This window comes from Sceloporus occidentalis, unplaced genomic scaffold (assembly GCF_023333645.1).
Source record: "Sceloporus occidentalis isolate IW3139 unplaced genomic scaffold, rSceOcc1.0.p SCAF_3, whole genome shotgun sequence".
Taxonomy (NCBI): domain Eukaryota; kingdom Metazoa; phylum Chordata; class Lepidosauria; order Squamata; family Phrynosomatidae; genus Sceloporus; species Sceloporus occidentalis.
In genome coordinates this window covers 133,840,744-133,862,706 of record NW_028316983.1, presented here as the reverse complement: position 1 = coordinate 133,862,706, position 21,963 = coordinate 133,840,744, and the positions used below count along the sequence as shown (strand labels likewise).

Below are 21,963 nucleotides of genomic sequence, written 5' to 3'. Positions count from 1 at the left end.
AGACAATGTTATTGGTATGTTTAAAACTGAGGAAACCTGGTGATCTGGAACAGCTAATAATAGCCCCTTCTTCTAAAACTGACTTTTGTGAGGAGCTCTCTTGTTCTCCCCAAAAACATTTTAAAAACCAAGGTGTTTGCAATATCCATAGTTTAATATTCTATGCAATGTTCCTGGCATATTTTGAGTCTCCTTTGGGCATCTGAAATAAGTAGTTGCCTGCAAAGTTCGTGTCAAATCAACCGTCTGGGATGAACAACACTACTGAAAGGTTGACAACACTACTGACAAATACGAAGCTGCTCCCCATGTACAGAAATAGGTGTCACACAGGAGATTGCCATTATTAGGTTGTACACCAAGTTTGTACCCTGCCACAGTGGGTTTATGCATTTGGTGCTCTAGGCAGCAGATCTGCTTTACTGCAGTGTTTGTCCTTTTTCCATTATGTCATCCCAATGAAATCCCTATTTCCCCTTTTCAGTTTCAGGCTGTTTTATTTGTTCTGTGGCAGATTACTCTAATTCTGAGATTTAGAAACAAAAGCTGCTCATTCCCAGTCTTGGATCACGTTCCGGTTGGCATTCAGACACTTTTATTTGGCTGGATTAAATTCCTTTGCTATGATGCTTTTTAATTTTCCTGTTGCGAAAAAGCCTTCAGTGGAAATACGACCATGTCCTTTCCTTTGCTTTTCAGTATTATGTTGGGGAACTCTGGAAAACAATGGTTTAGTGATCCCCAAAGGGCCCTTTTTGTTTTTGTAAGCAAGGTAGAAGTATGTGTACGGTGAGGTTTAAAACCCATTTTAAACCTAAGGGTATCAATTCAATTTCAGAACAAAGTCTAGCTAAGGTTAAGCACTTTGGGGGGAGTTAAGTGTATCCTGAACTTCCAGGCCTAGAACTTCATTTAAACTTGTTTCTTCTGAGATCTTTGTCATCTCAAGTGCTGCAGTTGCCTCCTTGAAATGTTACCATAAATCTTGAACACTATAAAACTGGCATTTTTGATGCTGAAAGATGTGACTGTTTTTTTTTTTAAATCACTGTTTTAAAAAATGTGGGATGAATGCGAAGAATATTTTTCATCATGTCTTGTAAATTATGCACAGTTGTAAGTATTTATTTATTTATGGGAAACATATCATTGCAAAACCATTTTGCCCTTTCATATGTGGATAATAAAATGCATATATATATAAGATTCCAGTGTGGAAAGTTCTTGCCTTCCAGTGTTAAATAAGACCTATACCAGCTCTTCCAAAGATTTACTCTAGAAAAACATACAAATAAAGCCACACTTGTTTATACCTGATGAAACATATAAGCTGTATTCTCATATACTAACCTAGGAATTTGTACTGTTGAATTCAGTGGGGTGTATAATATTTCTGAATAGACCCACAGAGAATTATGGTATGAGTTTCAAGAAGAAAACACTGTCAGTAGCCACCAGATGAGTACATTTAGGGATGAAATTAACCACTAGTTGAATCACTTAAAACTTGGGCTGGCTGACAGATTTTAACTGTTGGATCTGTGATGAGTTAATAGCATACTTGTTTGCTTGTTGTGGCTACTTTGACTCCTATATGTTCCTGCAAATGGAGAAGGATAAATATAGAGTTTCAATTTAATAAAGACACAGGTATACCTCAGTTAATAAAATAGATGTGTGTTTTTTTTTCCTGGGAGTTAATTCTTTCACAGAAAATTTAGTACTAGAGGAAGAAATAATATGAGAAGAATAAGGAAAAGTTCCTACATCTCAAAAAAGAAAAAGTAGTTGAATGAGTCTCAGTAAACTGTTTATTCAAAACTAACTAATTGTGATATGAAACAACCTGGTGAGATAAGCCTTAATGAAAACACTAATAATAATAATAATAATAATAATAAGTTTTATTTATAGACCGCTATTCCGCAAGGATGCTACTAGTAACCACATTGAAGGCTTCTTCTAAAATTCATTCAGGGATGACTTTTTTCTTTCCTCAGCCTCCACTTTTCTTATGATTTTGATTTTGCTGGTTAAATTTATAGATCTATGTTGCTTTAACATGTTGGAGGGAGCGGGTGAGGCAGACTTATCAGCTCTCACCTTTTCTAATTGTTTTGCTGCTTTTACTTGCTCAGTAAGGGATTCTGAAGACAGTTTATCATGCCTACTGAAGGCAATGAAACACAGGAACAGTAGGATAGAGAAGAGTCCCATTCTTTCCCAGCTCAGGCTATATTGCATTGTTTTCTGCAAATGCTGCTTCAGCCAAAAAATGAAAGTGGTGTTGGGCAGGTTTTAAAAGACTCCGGAGCTTCACTTTTAGAGGCTTTGTTAATCAAGGTATGTCTTGCATTTTAGACATCATAGAATAAAACTGTAAATTACAGTCATACTAAAGGAAAACCAGACTCTCATAATGCAAATAACCAGAATTAGAATTAGGATGGAGAGGGTGATTGATATAAGCAATAAGCTAACAAAAATTTCTAAATCAAGTCCCCCCCCCCCCTTAAGTTTTGCTGAACAGTCTGGAAGATGTGAAAATAGTGTTTACATTTAGTTTGGCATTTCCATCTGCTATAGGGATATGAAAGACACGAATTCAGATTCAGTCAGGACAAAAAGGCAGAAGTCTGAATGTCATTTATAACATATTATATTTTACTACTGTTATGCAGTTTCCAGTTGTTTTTAACTTATAGCATGTAACATATATACTAAAGATGTAGCATGTACTCCTGGTAACCATGTTTTAAAGCAGGGCTGTCTGAAAGGGTTGTCCATGAACCAGTGCTGGTGCAGAAGTCATCATTTCCCAGTCCAAGTAAAGTTCCAAGAAACCTTATGAATAAAGTAAATAATGAAACTAAATCTAAGGCTCTGAGAGTGTGACTTGTCCAAGGTCACTTAGTGGGTTTCTGTGACCAAGTGGGGATTTGAACCCTGGTCTCAAGAGTCCTAATCTAACATCCAAAGCACTACAGCATGTTGAGATTTTGTTAGATGAAAATAAGAAATCAATATTCCATGACCAGAGTTAAAAGTCTACTCATATGCGATGTCACTCAGAATTAGAGCTATGCTCTCCCACATTCGACGGGACTCTCTTAAGAAAATGTATGACACTGGAGTATTTGCAAAATAGAATGCAGCCCAGTAGTCAGTCCATATGTTATATGTATGCTTCATTTGAGCATGTCCTTTAAAACACTGTGACCAAGATCTGCATGGGATAAATAGCTATGATCCATTCCCCAATCTGACCCCCTAAAACCCATTTTAAAAGCTAGGGAGCTGCACTAAATGAAGGAATTCTTCAGCCTGGCAGATGTGTTGCCGAAGGATGATGCCTCTAGCCTCCTCCTACCAGTGAACTGCAACAAACTTGTCACACTGTGGTTCGCCAGAGGGAGAAGTCTGGAAGCATCATCCTTCAGTTCCCGGCTTGCCATTGCAGAACCCCTTTGGTTGGTGTGGCTGCTTGGCTTTTAAGGTGGGTTTTAGGAGGCATTTGTGATTGTGGTGATAGTGCCACAGTCACAAACATGAACAGCAAAGAGATCATGCATGCTAAAGATACTAAATACTGAGTAAGTTTCCAGCCTGCTTCTTAAACTATCCAATGTGACAGGACTGGACATTTTTTTCCTAATTTGCCAGGGACCAGGACCATATTTGTACCACATTATTATCATATTCATAAAGTTCCCTGGAACTTTTCTGTGGAGTGGCAGCTGATGGCTTGTGCACTAGCACTGGTTCACGGACAACCCTTTTAAATAGCTTTAAAACATGGTTCCTAGGAGTAGATGCTACATCTTTAGTATACATGTTACATGAGAGAGTTCAAAACAATGTATGAAGAGCCCATAGACTAGCATGTATTTGATGGAGGTTACTACACAGTGAAAAGGCTTTTATATTGCTAGCTTATATTGGATGCCTTTTGACACAATGGAGTTTGCTCAGTATGTGAATTGTCAGCCAAAGGTTAGAAACAGTTGTTCTTAATACTTGACAGTATTGGAAATTGTCCACGGTACACACATTTCCCCTCCATTCTTGTTCATAGCTAAACAGGGCGTAGATGTTTTTGAAGGGTCATAAAAACATAATCTGAACAGGCATGACTTGTGAATAAGCATCTACATCACAACACTACTACTATTCCTTACCTCCAAACAATATCAGGACTTGGGAATTAAACAGGTTTAGTGTGATTTCACAAACTTGCATAAAATTAATATATGTCCTCCAAATCCTCTCTCTCCAACAGCCCCCTAAAAATGGCAACTTCGGCATTAAAACTGAGTCCAAACATTTGATGGAATGGTAATATGAAAACTATCCAATGGTGAATCAAGAGCTCAACCCCAATTAATTTATTAATCTCCACTTAGATCCCTCTGCAAAAATGTAAGGAATGCAATTATCCTAATTCAGAGCTTGGAAGTAAACTCAATAAAATTAATCTATATAATGCTAATTTATTAAATGTTTCAATTGCAGTGGGCCCTTGGTATCTGCTGGGGTTTAGTTCCTGTACTCCCTGTGTATACCAATAGATGCTTAAGTCCCATTAAATACAACAGTGGAGTAAAATAGCGTGCCTTATATAACATGATAAAATCAAGGTTTGCTATTTGGAATTTATATATACATATTTTAAAATATTTTCAAGGCAAGGATGGTTAAATTTGTGGATAAGGAATCTGTGGATAAGGAGGGCCAACCATATTTTGAATTATTTTGACTATTGAACATCACTAACATTAATATTTTGAATAATGATTACTATGTTGTGTTAATTTGTTTCATTAAAAGAGGCTGACCATTTTTGGCTTTAAAAAAAGTAATTTCATTAAAAAAAAAAAGATTAAAACTGATTCAGAGTTGTCAGCCAGAGAGCCTTTCTTGGGCCTGTCCAAACTACAAGTCCCAGAATTCCATAGTATATAGTTATGCCAACTAAAGTGGATTCAAAATTCTATAATTGGACCCTTCTTCATTGGACCCTTGTATCCACTGGGGTTTGGTTCTAGGACCCTGCCCCCATGAATATCAAAATCCATGAATGTTCAAGTCTCTTTATATACAATGGTAATATGGGATCCATTATATAAAATGGCAAAATGAAGGCTTACTTTTGGGAATGTATACATTTAAAAAATATATTTTCCTTCCGTGCATGTTTGAATCTGTGGATATGGAAGACCGACTGTAGTATGAAAGGGCCTCAGGAGGTTTTCAGTTTGAATCCTAACACTAGTTGTCTGGTCTATTGCCTATAATTTTTTTAATTGTTGTTTCTGAATGTGTAAAAGTGTATCAAAACAGCTTTGCCAAATGTGTACACAGGGAACTATATTTTAAAAAAAGGTAAGAAAAGGCAAAGAGTACAAGAAAATCTTGTAATTTCAGCATAAAGAAGATAAAAGATGGTCGTTGCTAATTTATTTATTTTTATTTTAAAAGCAATACTGCAGATTAGTTGTTTTATTATATAGGGAAGTGCAATTCAGGCTGAGAAAGAAAGTGAAGAGAAAGAGATGAGTTTCCAAATGTTTTGAAAGACAGGGTAGGGGAAGAACCTCAGTGAAGATGGCAGGTGGGGAGAGAAACAGAACAGAATCTTTTTAAAAGGAGAGAATCTGATGATTTAAAATAAACAATCTGTACTTATGGAGCAGAAATATATGGACATACTGGAAAAGTACAAAGGAAGAACAAGAATTATGAAAAGATCATCCAAACTTCATGCCAGGCTGCATCTACACTGCAGAATTAATGCCTCAGTGCTATGGAATTGCATGCCTCAATGCTATGGGATACTGGGGCTTGTAGGTTTGTGAGATATTCAGCCTGCTCTGTTAAAGAGCACAGCAAACTACAAATCCCAGGATTCCATAGGATGGAGCCATGGCAGTTAAAGCAGTGTCAAACTGCATTAATTATATAGATGCAGCTCTAGTTTGCTCTGGCGAATTCTAGCAGAATTCTGTTCCTGCTGGGGGGAGATGGTCACCTCTTCATGCCACATCTTGGTGCGCATCCTCAAAGTCTGCTCTCTGGGCAACTGGAAAGCTCTGTGGAGCAACAAGAGAGGTCATGCAGGGGGAAAGAGGAATAGGCTCCCTTCCTACAGAAGAGTGGCTGCACAGACTTCTGGTGCCTTACCTGAATGGAAAGACACCCTGTCCCCTGTTTCTTGTGAAAGAGCAAGACTAAAGGAGACTGGAATAGGTCACAATACTAGCCAAGGCTGTGAGTGGCAGCATTCCAAACAAAATGGATGATTAAACTGGGAAGCATGTGTGATCCCCCAGAGAAATTGGATTGTAGCGCCCAGTATTCTCCACCTCTGTCTAAGCTGGGTAGGGATGATAGATGATTCAGTCCAACAACATACAGTGAGCCACATGATCTCCCCCCACCCAACAATACACAGTGCCTAATAACTTAATATTGATATTAACATTTTACACAGAACATGGTAACAGACTAAGTTACAGGAATTTGAACTGGACCAGAGGTAGAGATAAAATAGAAAAGAAAAACAAAACAAAACAGAACTCCATGTACATACCAAGATAGTATATCAGCCAGAATGGGCTTGCAGAGCTCTGTTCTTGTAGGTACTGCTTTACTACAACCAGGGAGATGGCAGCATTAACCACTACCACCCCGCGCCATCGATGGTTGAAAATCCTCATTGTACATAACTCATTGTACATAAGATGTAGATTGGGAATTTATGATAACCAGAGCTGGAATCCCATTTCTCCCTCTGAACATGTGATAAAGCAGTAGCTTGAGCACCAAGTAATTATAAATAGGGAAAGTCACAGCTGGGTGTGCAGCTAAGATTAAATCACAGAGAAACCAAAGGAAAATGTTGCTACATTGTCATTTGGAAAATGAAGCTTCCAAAATGCTTCCTACAATTTCATTAAAGCAAAAGGCAGGTTGTTGTAACAGTAAGACTAAAATCTGAGATGGAATGTAGATTATGATGAGGCACTCTCGTTACAGTGAGGCAACAGGAAATTCTTAGATCCTGAGAGGGCCTTGGCAAAGGGTGGAGGGCCTTGAATATTTTTTTTATTGCAAAAACACATGCTTTTAGTTTTGTAAAACAAATTGGAATTGTATGGCTGGGGTATGCATAGGTTTTAAATGTGATTACAAATTATATCACCTTGCGCTGGTTCCTTTGATTGCTCTGCTTTGATTTTATTCAGTATCTCATTGTATGTGCATTAAAGTTCTGATATAGTACAGTTCCACTAACTCTTCTTCTCTCCTTGATCCTTTTGTGCTTAATAAATGCCGAGGGCTGGGTTTGTAGGAGCTTATTAAAGCCTTTTCCTTTTACCAAGGAAACTACTTTCTTAAATACTGGCAACTTTTCTCCATAGGGGCTATTCTAGTCAAAAGTTACGAAGTCTAGAGGATGAGTGAATCATATCTGTGCCTTATGTTCTGTGTCAAAAGGAGCTGCAAACTAGATGTGATACAGTGGCAGGACTGGTCCAAGATGTTTTGCTGCCTGTTTTAAAACTGAACCTCTTCCCATCCTTGTATAGAATTTGACCAGACTGACACTTGGATCATATTCATTGGAGAAGATAAGGAAGTCTCCTCCACTACATTTGAAGACAGGAGACCTGTTCAGAGGAGTAAAGGGAAGGCTAAATGGTAAACACAACTTGGTCTTTAGTTTGTTGTGGTTTTTGTGGTTTTTCGGGCTATGTGGCCATTTTCTAGAAGAGTTTATTCCTGATGTTTTGCCAGCATCTGTGGCTGGCATCTTCAGAGAATGTTGGCATAGAAGAGAGATGGATATATATATATATACTGTGTGACCCTGGGAAGGGAGGAAATTCCATGTTAATCTGTGTATTGTTCTGTTGTTGATGGCAGGGCCTCAGGGTGGGAGGATATGCAAAGGAAGATTAGTGTCTGCTAATTGGTGATCATTATCTACTGGGAAAGCCCCTGATCCTGGGTGATTTCTCATTTGCATTTGCTGAGTCCTCATTTTGCTATTCTTCAGGACTGGTAGCCAAACTTTGTTCACTTCGAAGGTTTCTTCTTTCCGGTTGAAATTAGCCAGATGTTTGTCGATTTCAGTGGCTTCCCTGTGCATCCTGGCATGGTAGTGGTTGGCATGGTCCAGAATTTCAGTGTTTTCAAACAGTATTTTATGCCCAGGATGGTTTGTGGCATGTTCTGCTACTGCTGATTTTTCTGGCTGGCCCAGTCTGCAGTGTCTCTCGTGTTCCTTGATTCTGGTTTGCACGCTGCATTTGGTGGTCCCTATGTAGACTTGTCCACAGCTGCATAGTATGCAGTAAACTCCTGTGGCTGTGAGAGGGTCTCTGGTGCTTGGCTGAGCAAAGCATTTGCTGGATTTTCTTGGTTGGTCTTCTAACACTTTGTCACCATCCCATATCTCATTATCTGTCTCCTAAAGCAGATAAAGAATGGCAATTGCAAAGAAAAAGGAAAGCAGGAGAACCAGTTCAGGTGACTTGGCTAGAATGATTTTTGGAACCATCTTATGCCTATATTTTTAAAGGAAATACCTTTAGGAAAGGGGGTGGGGCAGAAGGCATACTTCTTTCCTAAAGGTTCCTAACCAAAGATTCAGATTTATAGTTTAGGGTGAATGTTGTACTTCCTCAGGCTGAAGCTCTGCATTTGTCATTCTGCTCTATTTTCTTTTAAAAAATGTACATCTGAACTTTTGGTAATGGGATTGTTTTGACAGCTGGCATGTGAAATATTATTTTGTTGGAAAGCTGGAATTTAAAACAAAAATATCCATGTTGATGGCTTTTGAGATTTTGATTTGTCAGTTGTCCACTTATTAACTGCTGTCAGGCTGACTTCAACTTATGGTGACCCTATGGATAAGAAACCTCTACGTCAGTAGTGTCACTAAGAGGGTAAGGGGATGCGGGTCGCACTAGCTGACACCCCGTGTGTGTGTGTGTGTGTGTGACCCAATGGGGTTGTACACCTGGTGGGCCTTGGGTGGCTGCTGGGCAAGTGAGTCCCTTTCTCGCTTGCCCAGCAGCCACACTGGAACCCAAACAGCCCTCTGGATACTGAGGCACTACCCTCTCCAGCAGCAGTGGCTGCTGGGGGGGGGGGGCTGTACCTTTTGGAGGCTGTGGCACTCTGCCCTCCCTCCACTGTCCCTCTTCTACAGCAGCTGACACCAATCCCAACTATGCCAATGCTCTAAGGCACCCTGTCATCAACAGCCGCACTCAGGTCTTGCAGACTCGAGGCCTTTGATTGACTATCCGAAATGCAGTCTTCCTCTCATCATATTGCCTTCCACCTTCCCAAGTATTATTGTCTTTTCTAGCAAGTAATGTCTTCCCATGATATGGGCAAAGTTTGACAGTCCCAGTTTAGTTATCTTGGCTTCTAGGGAGAGTTTAGGCCTGATTTGCTCTACAGCTCATTTATTTTTCTTTTTAGCAGTCCATGGTATCCAGCTGTATGTATCATATGTTCAGTGTCAAAGGTAGGGTGATAAAATGCAGCCTTGACTGACTCCATTCTGTTTTTCTGTATTCTGTCCTGAATTTGATGGGGTTTCCCCCCAAAAAAGACCATTTACAAATAGATACTAAAAATAGAGATGGAAGGAGAAATAATAAAAGAATGCATGGTCGTATGGGCACAGAATATAGACCAGATCAGAGAATTAGAAAAATGGGGGGGGGGGGGGGGAGACTTGGAATAAAAATTTAAAATTCATTGTATGCAGTGATTTGGGGGGAAAAACCCTACAATAAAATGTTTTATAGATGGTATTTAACACCAGTAAAATTAGCAAAAATATACACAAGCAGTAAAGATACATGTTTGAAATGTGGGTGGGTTGGAGGAATGTTGTTTCATATATGTTGGCATTGTGAAATGGCAAAAAAAATTCTGGATCCAAATTCAAAAGATTGTGGAGGAAATTCTAAAAAAAATGAGATTCCAATAAAACCAGACTAAAGGATTGGTTAGTAAAACCTATCGATCTTACAGAAATGGACAGATTCATGGTATTAATCAAAGAAAAACTGACAACTAACTGTAAGAAGGACTGGTTGAAAATGGTAGATTTTTGGAAAAAGAAATGGACTGAAACATCTGTTTGAAATTTTTTGGAAATATTAATATATAAGACATAATGCACACACACATAATGAACTGACATATTAAGGAAAAGGGAAAAATTGGAAAGGAAGAAATATTGAGATAAACTGGTAAACATATGGAAGAATGCAAATATATTCATCAGCTGAATGTCCTTTTGGCTTGAGTCCAGTTGTGCTATGAGCCACAGTGCTACTTGTAGTTGTTCTTTACTATACCCTAGTAGATTGTTGAGTGTTATCGGATCTGGGAGTGTCATCTTCTGTCGTCTACTACACACAGGAAATAATAGTCCAGGTAGTTCTCATGCAGAAGCTCCAATGAAATAGAGGCTCCATAGTCTTCTTACATTTCTCCCGTTTATTTCCATTATGGGGCCCATAGAGAGCTGTTCAAACAGCTATATCCACTGTTGATCAAAAATGTTATTACCCACAATGACACCAAGCTGAACAGTGTAAGGATCCTATTCAGCACAAACCAGAATATCCCTTTATACTCGAATGCATACAATGAAGCTCCAATGTTCTGTTTGTTCTTACGAATAAAAAAATGATCCTTGGCAGGCTGTGATTTTGAAAACAGGAGCAACAGAAAAAGGGGTGCTCAGTTCCATTCTTCATGCAATATTATTTTACTTGGCCTCCTAGGTAATTGGGCCTCTAGAAACCATGCAGGGTGAAAAGCAGCTTGGCAAGGCAATTTCTCGTGGAGAAAACAGTTTGAGGGGGGAAAGGTTAAGCACATCTCTCCCTTCCTACAATCTCACTCACAATTTATATAAATTAAATTGAATTTCTCTCTGCTGGACTGTTACTGAGGCACACAGAAATTACTAGATGGATTTTCACCAAATTTGGTCAGTATGTTTTGGATGGCCTGACTTTAAATATTGACTATGTAGTTCCATGTAGAGAGCCAGCATGATGTAGTGGCTTAAGTATTGGACTATGACCCTGGAGAACAGGATTCAAATCCCTGCTCAGCCATGGGAACCCAATAGAAACCCAAGTCACACTCTCTCAGCCTCAGAAAAAAGCAAGGGCAAAACTCCTCTGAAAATATCTTGCCCAGAAACACCCCCATAGATTTGCCTTAGGGGTGCCATAGGACAGAAATGACTTGGAGGCACACAACAACAAAGCATCCATGTAATTCATTTTGGGAATGTGTTTGGCATATCCTTGTGAAGATTTTGATGAACTGACTACAAAAAAATAAAATGAAAGAACATATAAATAAAAATGTATTTTGTTGTTAACTGCCCTCGAGTCAGGCCCAAGTCATGATGACCCTGTGGATGAGACATCTCCAAGCCCACTTATCCTCTACTGCTCCGTGACCTCTTTAACTGAATTTAGCCATCTAGCATGCGGTCTTCCTTTCTACTGCCCTCCACCTTTCCAAGCATTCATGTCTTTTTGAGTGAGTCATGCCTTCTCATGATGTGGTCAAAGTACAACAGCCTCTGTTTTGTCATCTGGGCTTCCAGGGGAAGTTCTAGTTTGATCAGTTCAAGGACCCATTTATCTTTTTGACTGTCCACAGTATCCTGAGCACGCTTCTCCAGCATTAGATCTCAAATAAGTTTATTCTTTTCTTATCCATTTCCTTCACTGTCCAGCTCTCACATTTGTACATGGTGACTGGGAATACTTATGTTTCTCTCTGTGCAACATGGGTAAATTGAGCCAAAAGATTCACTGCGTGTGGGGGTCATCCCAATTATCTTTTCATTCACACTGAGTAGTGTGTTTGTCATTCAAGTGGGAGAGGAATGTTATGTCAAGGACTACTGTGACTTGTGTACAACAGAGGAATGTTTGTGCATCCAAAGAGATAGCACTCATTGTCCAGAGCAGTTGGAAATGAATGGTTATTAATGAAGGTTAATGATTCTCTTGAGTCGTGCTGAGTATTACTGAGCTAGTGAATAAGAATGAGATAACATTCTCATAAATGACATGTCATATGTGGCTTCTCTTTCACATGCAGTTGGTGTTAGCAAGAGAACGTGTTGGGAAATAAGAGGAAGGAAGTGTCCAGTTCAAAGGTTGGGAGGGCTGGAATAAAAGCATTTACTGGCAGGATATGAGGCAGCCATGGGACAGGATGGTACCTGGAGAATAAGGGAGATGTGCTTGACTGACTCAGGGTGAAGCCTAGTGAACATGGGGGCAAAGCTAATATCAAAAGATCTCAAGCCAAGCAGAAATGCACTAGAGAAATGTACTTCCCTAGTTCCTCGCCCGGACATTTTGAGTGTTCCCTAAGACATGCAGGCATGAGAGGGCAACAAAACCCAGAGATAGGAACAAATTAAAATCAATTAAGGTATCAGTTAAGCCTGAAATTTTCTAACAAAAGTAGTTAATTAATGCTCAAATAATTGACTTAAGTTGGACTTTCAGGATTAATTTATTAATTAAGTTATTAATTAATTCAATGAGAGGCTATGCTGAAAAGCTAACAAATTTTACATTTCTCAGCTGGTTCTTGGACAAATGAAGCTTTCTTTATTTTTGTTCATGGTTACTGTATGATAGTTTGGTTAATTCAAAAGTTAAAAGATTTTAAACTAATAAATCTTAAAGTCTACTTGGAGGGTGTTGCATCCAGGTGGTCCTCCTATGTTTGGCACAGGACACAACATGAAGTGTTCTGGTCCATCCTGGGGAATTGAGCCACTTCTCTCTGGGATTTTTATTGTGATCCCTGGGGGAATTAGTGAGCTAATGAAAGGGGGAGGTTAAGGAGATGAGCTTATAAAGAAAGGAGAAAGGAGAAAGAAGAGAAGGTGTTTTAGACTGATGAACAGTGGGGTTTTCAAACATCCATACAGCTGTTTCCTTCTCTCCTAAGCTCAAGAATGGGACAAAGAAAAGAAAAACTGAGTGAAACCATGGATGGCATTATTTCTGCTTTATTCTAATCAAGACTTTAGTACAGGCTTTTAACTGCAATTTAAATGTCAATAAAACATAAACATAATAGTTACTATAATTTCACTTCTAATGTAAATGTAACTGAATTGGATTTTTAAAGCTTATTAATGGCATTAACCCTTTTCTACTAAATCCCCAGTTTCTGGCAAAACCTCTGAAATTTCAGAGAAGAGGTTAGGATTACAACCTCAGTCTGGGATATCAGGAGCATCACTAGGGGCTGTGGGGGGTTCAGACTGCACCTGGTGACACTCTTAAGAGGGGGTGAAACCATTGCTCCCCAAACATTTGCCTTTTGGTAGAAACGGGCTGTTGTGTTTGCCTGCATCATAAATACTCTTGATTATTGCACTAATACATAATACTAATACACAATACTTTTCTTTTTTTTAAAAAAAAAATTATTTATGATTAACATGACATACAAATTTTATAGAAACATAAAACATGTAAAACAAACATATAAAACATATTTATATTGTGATACATTTAATTGTCATTAACTAACAAACAAATGAACAAGACAAAACTAAAAAATTATATATATATATATATATATATATGTCTATACACTAGATACCTCTGTTTTAAGAGCATGATTAGGTTATTTAAATGGGTATCCGACATTTTCTTTCTGTCGTCATCCGTTACTTATGAATTATTTTGCAGCATTTCTGTTATTCCATTAGGGTTATTGTTGATTAATTCTTTTTTCTTTTCATTCCCATAACTTATTCATTTTTTCCCATTTCCTTTGGAAGTTTTCATCTGTCTTTCCGTTAATCATCATGGTTATTTTATTCATTTCCCTCAGTTCATTTATCTTTATTATCCATTCTTTCTTTAAATCTTGCTTCCCCCCTTTCCAATACTTAGCAAAAGTTAAGCGTGCTGCAGTTATTATATACAGTAAAACATCTATTTCTTCACGGCAAAGTTTTCCCTTAAGGTCTTCAGTAATATTTAGTAAATACATTTGGGGTTTCTTTTCTATTTCCCATTGTGTGGTATATTGAATTGTTCGGTGAATCTCTCCCCAAAAGTTTTTCGCACACTTACACTCCCACCACATATGAAACAAGGTTGCATTGTTCTCACCACATTTCCAGCAATTGTTATCTTTCACATTTTTAATCTTAGCTAATTTTTGTGGAGATAGATGCCATCTGTATAGTAATTTGTAATAATTTTCCACTAGATTAACACTTTTAGTAAATTTTAAATTTTTTCCCCAAGTATTTTCCCAGTTGCTCAATGGGATAGATTCTTTAATATCTTGCATCCATTTGATCATGGTTCCTTTTACCAGTTCTCCTTCTAATTCAATATCTAGTAGCATTTTATATACTTTTGATATCATATGTTTTTGTCCCTTAAACAGTATTTTGTCCAAAGCATTCAGTTCTGTTTCGATACCCATATCTTTTTTATCCTTATTGTATCTTCCTTTTAGTTTATAATAAAACAGCCAGTTAATTTCTTTCCCTTCTTTTTTAAGTTGTTCCATCGTTTTGATTTGTTGACCTTTCCCTGTTTTGATAAGGATATCAGAATATGTAATCCATTTTTTATTTAACGGTTCTTCTGACTTATAGAATGCTTCCTGAATTGAAGTCCATCCTGGTATTTTGGTATACCAGAACTTCTTATATTTTCCCCAAACTTTAATCAGAGTTCTCCTAATTAAATGTTTATTCCATTCTTTAAGATCTTGCCTTTCATAACAGAGATAGGCATGCAAGCCCTTATCCAGTTTGATTCCCTCTAACGCTAGCAGTTCTTCATTGTTTAGGTTTATCCACTCTTTTATCCATGTTATAATACATGCGTTATAATACACTTCTAAATTAGGTAGACCTAGCCCCCCTTTCTCCCTTTGGTCTTGCAAATAAGTTATTCTGATTCTTGATTTTTCCCCTTGCCAGATAAATTCTTGAATATCTTTATTCCACCGCTTGAATATTTTTTTAGACGTTATGACTGGAATGGTCTGGAAAAAGAAAATCATCTTAGGGAGCACACAATACTTTTCTTGATCTATTTGGAGGTTACTGTGTTCTTTCTGAATCTCTACTCAGATTTGGGGTCCAGATCAATGGAATCCAAACTGGGTCCAGATCCAATTGGGTTCTGATCTATGCACAAGTCTAATAGCAACGGCCCTATATTACAACATGCTGAACTTCTTTTCATTTCGGACTCATTATTTTAAAATCAGACATTTTTATTATAGGATTGTGAAATCTGGTGATGGGGAGAAAGCACCAGTCTTCAGTTGCTGCAGTTGTGTGTGTTTGGTTGTGGCAGTTAAGCACCCACTGATAACTTTCCAAGGAACGTGACTGACAGCCTCTAACCTTCCTTGGTTGCCTCACATCTATATAGGGAAGAATGATACAGCAGCGAAGAAGTGACTGATGTTTAAGAAGGCAAAAGAAAACATACCACTATTCTAGTTAACGCTTGTTAATTATTACATTATACTGTTTTTTTTTATGTTGCTTAGCATGCAATAAAGCACAAGGGAGAGGGTGGGTGCAAGATAGTGACATTTACATTTGCCAAAGGCAGCAAAAAACCTTGGGCTTGTTTGCCCTCAGGATAACCTAACAATGACAAATGGAGATGGGAATGTCTTTGTGTATTGAACAATGCACATTATAATTGAGTCATTTTGTCAGAGGATAGCAAAGCTAGGATGGAGAGCTTTTTGTTTCCTGGTCCTAAATTGCACAGAGTAATGGACAGAGTACGGGCTGAGTTTTGGGAAATACAGGTTCTAGTTCTTACTGATGAAACTCACCTTGATCCAGTCACAGTCTCTCAACCTGTTCTAACACACAGCGTTATTGTGAAGACAGACTGAGGAGGAGAGCCTTATATGTTACCTTGGACTCACAAGAGAAAAGATGAGATACAAATGTAAATAATACATGTGCACATATGTATAGCCCTATTTTAAACAAAGGCCATATTCCTAAACAGTCTCTATGCAAATGGCTCAGAAAGTGTTGCTGCCCTCAGTCATCTGGCAGACTAGGCAAGCCATGCTGCCATTTAAAACTAATCTGCTGATGTTACAAGGAGAAAATGAAAACGAAACCCGAAAACGAAAGGTGGGGGGGGGATGCATCCTTCAGTACTTTGAAAGATGGCAACAATTGTTTTGGGCTTTTCCAGTTTAGCAATCTTCTGATGCAGGAACATACCTTTCTCCTTTGTTGTTGTTGTGTGCCTTCATGTTGTTTCCGACTTATGGTGACCCTAAGGCAAACCCGTTGTGGGATTTTATTCACAACATTTGTTCAGAAGGGTTTTGCCTTTGCCTTCCCCTGAGGCTGAGAGAGTGTGACTTGCCCAAGATTCCCAGAGCGAGAGCAGATTCGAACCCTGGTCTCCAGAGTCATAGTCCAATGCTAAAACTACTACACCACCTAGTTGTCATCACTACCTATGGAAAAAGTGTGCTTGGAAACCATCTCTGTCTTTCTCTGAACAGCACACCCACGGGTGGCGCAGTGGTTAAATGCCTGTACTACAGCCACTCACTCAAAACCATAAGGTTGCGAGTTCAAGACCAGAAAAAGGGCTCAAGCTTGACTCAGGCTTGCATCCTTCCGAGGTTGCTAAAATGAGTACACAGATTGTTGGGGCAAATTAGCTTACAGTTGTAAACCGCTTAGACACTGCTTAGGTGGTATGAAGCAGTATATAAATGAAGCTTGTTTATTTGTTTGCTTGCTATTGCAGTTTCAGGATGCAAAATAGTTGCTCCACCAATATCACAGTGGAATCGATTGCATGTGCGTGAGAAAGAGCCTGGCACATTTATTGATTTATAAGCACTTAAGGTTATTGACAGTACTCATGGTACTATACACTAGATTTTCCTGTCTCTAACACTGCTTTGAGAAAAAATGTGACAACTTATACAGTGATAAATTTGGTTACTATTATCAGTTCCTTATCTGTGAAAAAGTCTGAAATGGAGCTCATTCAGTAAACTGAACAAGCACCTAGACTTAATACAAACTTACAATCCAAACTAAATTTAGGACTACCCCATATCATAAGAAGGTGAGAAAAGCCATTTTGGATTGTACAAATAACTTATCTAGTAAAACATTCCATTTGTACAATAGTTAATCAGTTCTGAATGAGATCCCCACCAAGACATCAGTGTAATTGCACTTTCCATCTTGTACTCCCTGGCAACTGATATATCAGTGACTGTTGTGGTTGTTATTTGCCATCAAGTTGACTTTGACTTATGGCACTCCTATGCATTGGAGACCTCCAAGAAGTTTGGTCATCAACTGCCCTGTTGATGTCTTCCAAACTCTGGGCTGTGGCTTCCTCAATTGAATCAAATCATCTAGTGCAACTGCTTTTTCTTACTGCCTCATCTCATGTTACAGTTGGCCTTCCATACCCACAGATTCTTTATCCATGGATTCAACTATCCACTGCTTGAAAATATTCACACACACACACACACACACACACACACACATCCCAAAAGCAAACCTTGATTTAGCCATTTTATATAAGGGGCAGCATTTTACTACAGCATTGTATATAATGGGACTTGATGATCTATGTATTTTGGTATTCACGGGGGTTCCTGGAACCAAGCCCCAGTGGATACCAAGGGCCCACTCTAGGTCCAAAGTACGACAACCACAGTTTAATCATCTTCTGCCTCTTGCCTCTGAAACTGGAGGTGATACATAACTAGTAGTAGTAGTAGTAATAATAATAATAATAAAAGTTGATTTATATTTCCTGCCTCTCCCACGGATTGGGGCGGGATTACATCAATAAAACAATACAAGTATACAAAATACAATCAATAAAATACTAATACTGAATTTTCCAACATTCCTATTTTCTAAAATAACAATTCCTCGAATAGCCAACAATCATAGTCAAGAGTAAGCAGTGGTGGCCCCATTTCCCATCAATTTATCCAATCTCCTTTTACAGCTGACAACCATAAGTGCAGCTTGTAGTGATAGTTATCATATATATCATGCCATACCATCTTTTTTGTCTTGTCCTATATCTACATATTGATATATATTACCACTGTTCTCTTCAGTAGTGGCTGGTGACTCCCATTTCAGGGGATTGAAAAATCCTTTCCAGGCTTTAGCAAGCTTTAAGGAAGCTCTCCAAAATGCTGAACCATTTTAGGAATAGGGTTCAAAACCTTGCTGACCTTCTTTAAAACCTGGATTAAAATGTGGAATGGAATCACCATCCTGCTTACGTGGGATCCAGCAGCCACCACAGGTCCTCTTCCAGGTAAGCATCAGTCTCTCCAGTCAAAACTGTCCTTTTTGTCTAGTACACATTGGCTGTGTCCACACTGCAGAAATAATTCAGTTTGACACCACTTTAACTGCCATGGCTCAATATGCTATGGAATCTTGTGATCTGTACTTTTGTGAGATCTGTACCTTTGTGAGAATCCTGAGATCTGTACTGTACTCTTGTGAGCTTTCTCTGTCAGAGGGCACTGATGCCAAAACAAATTACAAATCCCATGATTTCATAAGAAGGAGCTATGAGTTAAACCAGTGTCAAACTGGATTATCTCTGCGGTGCGGATGCCATCATGCATTCATATTGACCCTAAATGACAATGTTAAATAAGGAACTAAAGGTATAATTCCCACAATAAAGTTTGTGACACTTCAACTTGTATACCCACACAAGAAAATTGTGGTTGACACTAAATCTTTCCCAAGCTGTTTTTTGGCACAGGGTAAGTCAATAATCATTGTGATTATGATTTTATTTAATTCTAGGGGACACTGACCATGATTTTAAAACACAACAACAAATATGTACAATGATTAGGTAATTTCCTAGCCTATGCTAAAACTAAGACACTATTTATTATGTCTATACTGGACATGGTGTTGTTTTCAAAGTTCTAGAACCCTTTCCACATTACATTTCACCCACCAAAAAAAGATGGCCAATGCTGTCAAGGTCAGACAATACTGATTGTTTGATACATGACCTTCTAAGACCATACCATGCATGTTGTAAATTGTGTGGACTTCTGTTTTTCTGCACAGTTGTTTAAATCTCATTGCCACGAGGATGATCAGCATGGTGTGCACTAGCTTCTAGAGTACCATTGCAGTGGATGTCTTTTAATGGAGTATGTAGGGCTATTTCACAACAATATGCTTGTTTTCTGTGAGCACATGAAAAAATTCTTTGGTGTCCTGCTTAACACATAAATAGAATGATTTCAGAACTTCAGCTTTCAAAGACTATTCTGTGATGTTTTAATATGAAACAACTGTTAAGCATGGCAGAGTAGATGTCAGAACTAGCACATAATTTCTCCTATATTTTTTTTCTGCAGAATAGAAGGGTGGAACCCTTTCCTGTTTCTTTTTTCTTTTTGGTTATTTTCCTGAGAGACTATGGAAGGGTGGAGTGTTTCCTGAGTTAATCTTAAGTGACTTGAAAAAAAAAGTTATCTACATGAGATGCAAAAAGTGCAAACTATGGTGATAGGTTTTAAGCTGTGGAAGATATAAAATGGTCAATTGTGTCTTGTCCAACACTCACAGGAACTCTGAAATGCAAACTACAAGAATATTTATGGGGACAATATCAATCTTGGGAGGAAGCCTAGCATACCGTTAGCATGTGACACACAAGCCTGTTCGTGGAATTCTTAACTCATATATTGTTGTTTTATTGTGGCTCATTTCCCTGAGCAGAAATAATATCAGAACATAATAGCATCACAATTATAAATGTTCATGGTACTTTATAGAGTAAAAACACAGGTTATTGTCTTCTGAATGCTATGGATGAATGTTTTATTGTACTTTTGTGTACACGCACACACACACACACTAAATATGTAATGGCCTTTTTTTAAAAAAACCAAGTAATTCAATGTACTATATTTCTCTTTTTGCAGTCACTTTGCATGCAGTGGTGTCACTAGTGGCTGTGGGCTGCACCGGGGGGCGGGGTGACACTGAAGGGGTAGGAGGGCCCAGTTGATGTGGGCCATCCTCCATAGGGTGCCCTCTATCATGTGGCTTTCTTCCTTTGCCTCCCCTCCCCAGGTGCTGCATTGCCTAGCTACCCACCCAGGGTGGCTAGGCCTGCTACCCCGTTGTAGGGCTTCCGAGAAGGAAGCCCTGCAATGAAGCAGCTGGAAAGGGCACATGCCCACCCCCCCTTGCTGCTCCATCACAGGTTCCTGTGACAGAGCCCCACAGCAGAGCAGGGAGAAATACATGCAGCAAGGGCGTGAGCGAGTGTCTTTCCTGGCTGCTCCATAATGGGGCTTCCTCTCTGGTGAGGTGGCTAGGCAATGCAATGGCTAGGGAGGGGAGTGGAGGCAAGAGGAGAGGGACAACTGGTGAGGGGTAGCTGAGGGAGGGGGTGCTGGTGGCTGGAGGGAGGGCAGACAGTTAGTAGCCCTCCATCCCCTGGCAGCCCCCTGGCAGCCGCCCAGTTGCCCTTCACCTTGCCTGGCAGTCCTCCACCCCTTGGCAGTCCTCCATTCCACACAGGCCAAAGGAAAATAATAATAAATAATAAATAATAAAACTTTTATTTATACCCCTCTTTTTGTAATCAAACAATCAAAGTGGCTTACAACATTAAAAACATTCTACATACAATACATTTGTATTACAATATTCCCCCCAAAGAGAATTAAACAAAATTACAATTGCAATGCCAATTAAAATTAGTTTAAAATAAACCACTAATATACGTTGATGGTTTGTGCCCAGAAACAGATTGGCAAACACTGAAACCGTTTCTACAATGGGGTTATATGCTCTCTAAAACCCACCCTGGTTAGCAGTCTAGCCACATTGTGGACAAGTTTCCAAACCATTTTCAAAGGGAGCCCCATGTAAATAGTGTTACAGTAATCCAAAGGGGATGTAATCAAGGCATCTGTTACCATAGCTAGGTTTGACATCCCAAGGAATGGGTGCAGCTGGTAGACTGGCTTTAGCTGTGCAAATACACTTCTGCTGGGCCTTTAGGTTCAGGAATAAGATCAAGAGTACACCCAAGCTATGAACCAGAGATTTCAGGGGAAGTGTAACCCCATCCAGCCAAGATAGAATCCATATTTCTTGACCTGCCTTCCTCTGTCACTGATTAATTTTAAAAGTGAGTAATTTTAAATTGGGTTTGACTAATAATTATAATTTATTAGTTGTAGAAGAAGGTTTATATATCATTAAAGGGAAGTATAAGTTTTGTTTTAAATGTAGCCAAAAGCTTTGCGGAGGAAGTCAAATCTACCCGTATTTTCTCCCTCCACCATTACCTCTTTTTCTTTCTTTTTTCTGTTCTGGTAAAGATGTTTTGTTAAGTTTTTTTTTTAATCACTACATTTTTCCCCCTGTTTGAAGTGGTTGTTTTATGTATTTATAAATTTGTGCCTTAATAAATATATATGGGAGAAAAAAGGAAAGGGAGGGAAGTGAGAGTTGCCCTGGTGAATGGAAGGGAGGAATTTGCATGAGGAGAGATGAAGCAGGGGAGCAGGAAGGAATAACATGAAGCTGAGAGTATAGTGGCAGAGGGCAGAAACAAGGCAAGAAGGTGTAGTCCTAAGTGAGGTGGGGAAAAAAGAAGAGACACTGAAATGCAAAGCATTAGAGCAGAAGAAGCAAGGAAGAGAAAAGTCATGGCAGTGGAAAAGGAGAGGGAAAGAATAGGTGGGATGAGGTAGCAACAGAGAGAAAGAGGGAAGGAAGACAATGGCAACTGAGTTCCTACAGAAGGAGAGAAGGTACAGTTTGTTGCCCTTGAAGTTCCATGCTTGATGTGGGCAACA

The 21,963-nt window shown here is 38.9% G+C and overlaps 1 protein-coding gene across 1 annotated transcript in view; it reads left to right on the top strand.

Moving 5' to 3' along the window:
- LOC149316829 (thrombomodulin-like) overlaps positions 1–21,963 on the top strand; it is a 902,913-nt gene that overhangs the window by 2,581 nt on the left and 878,369 nt on the right. The gene's annotated exons all lie outside the window — the stretch shown is intronic.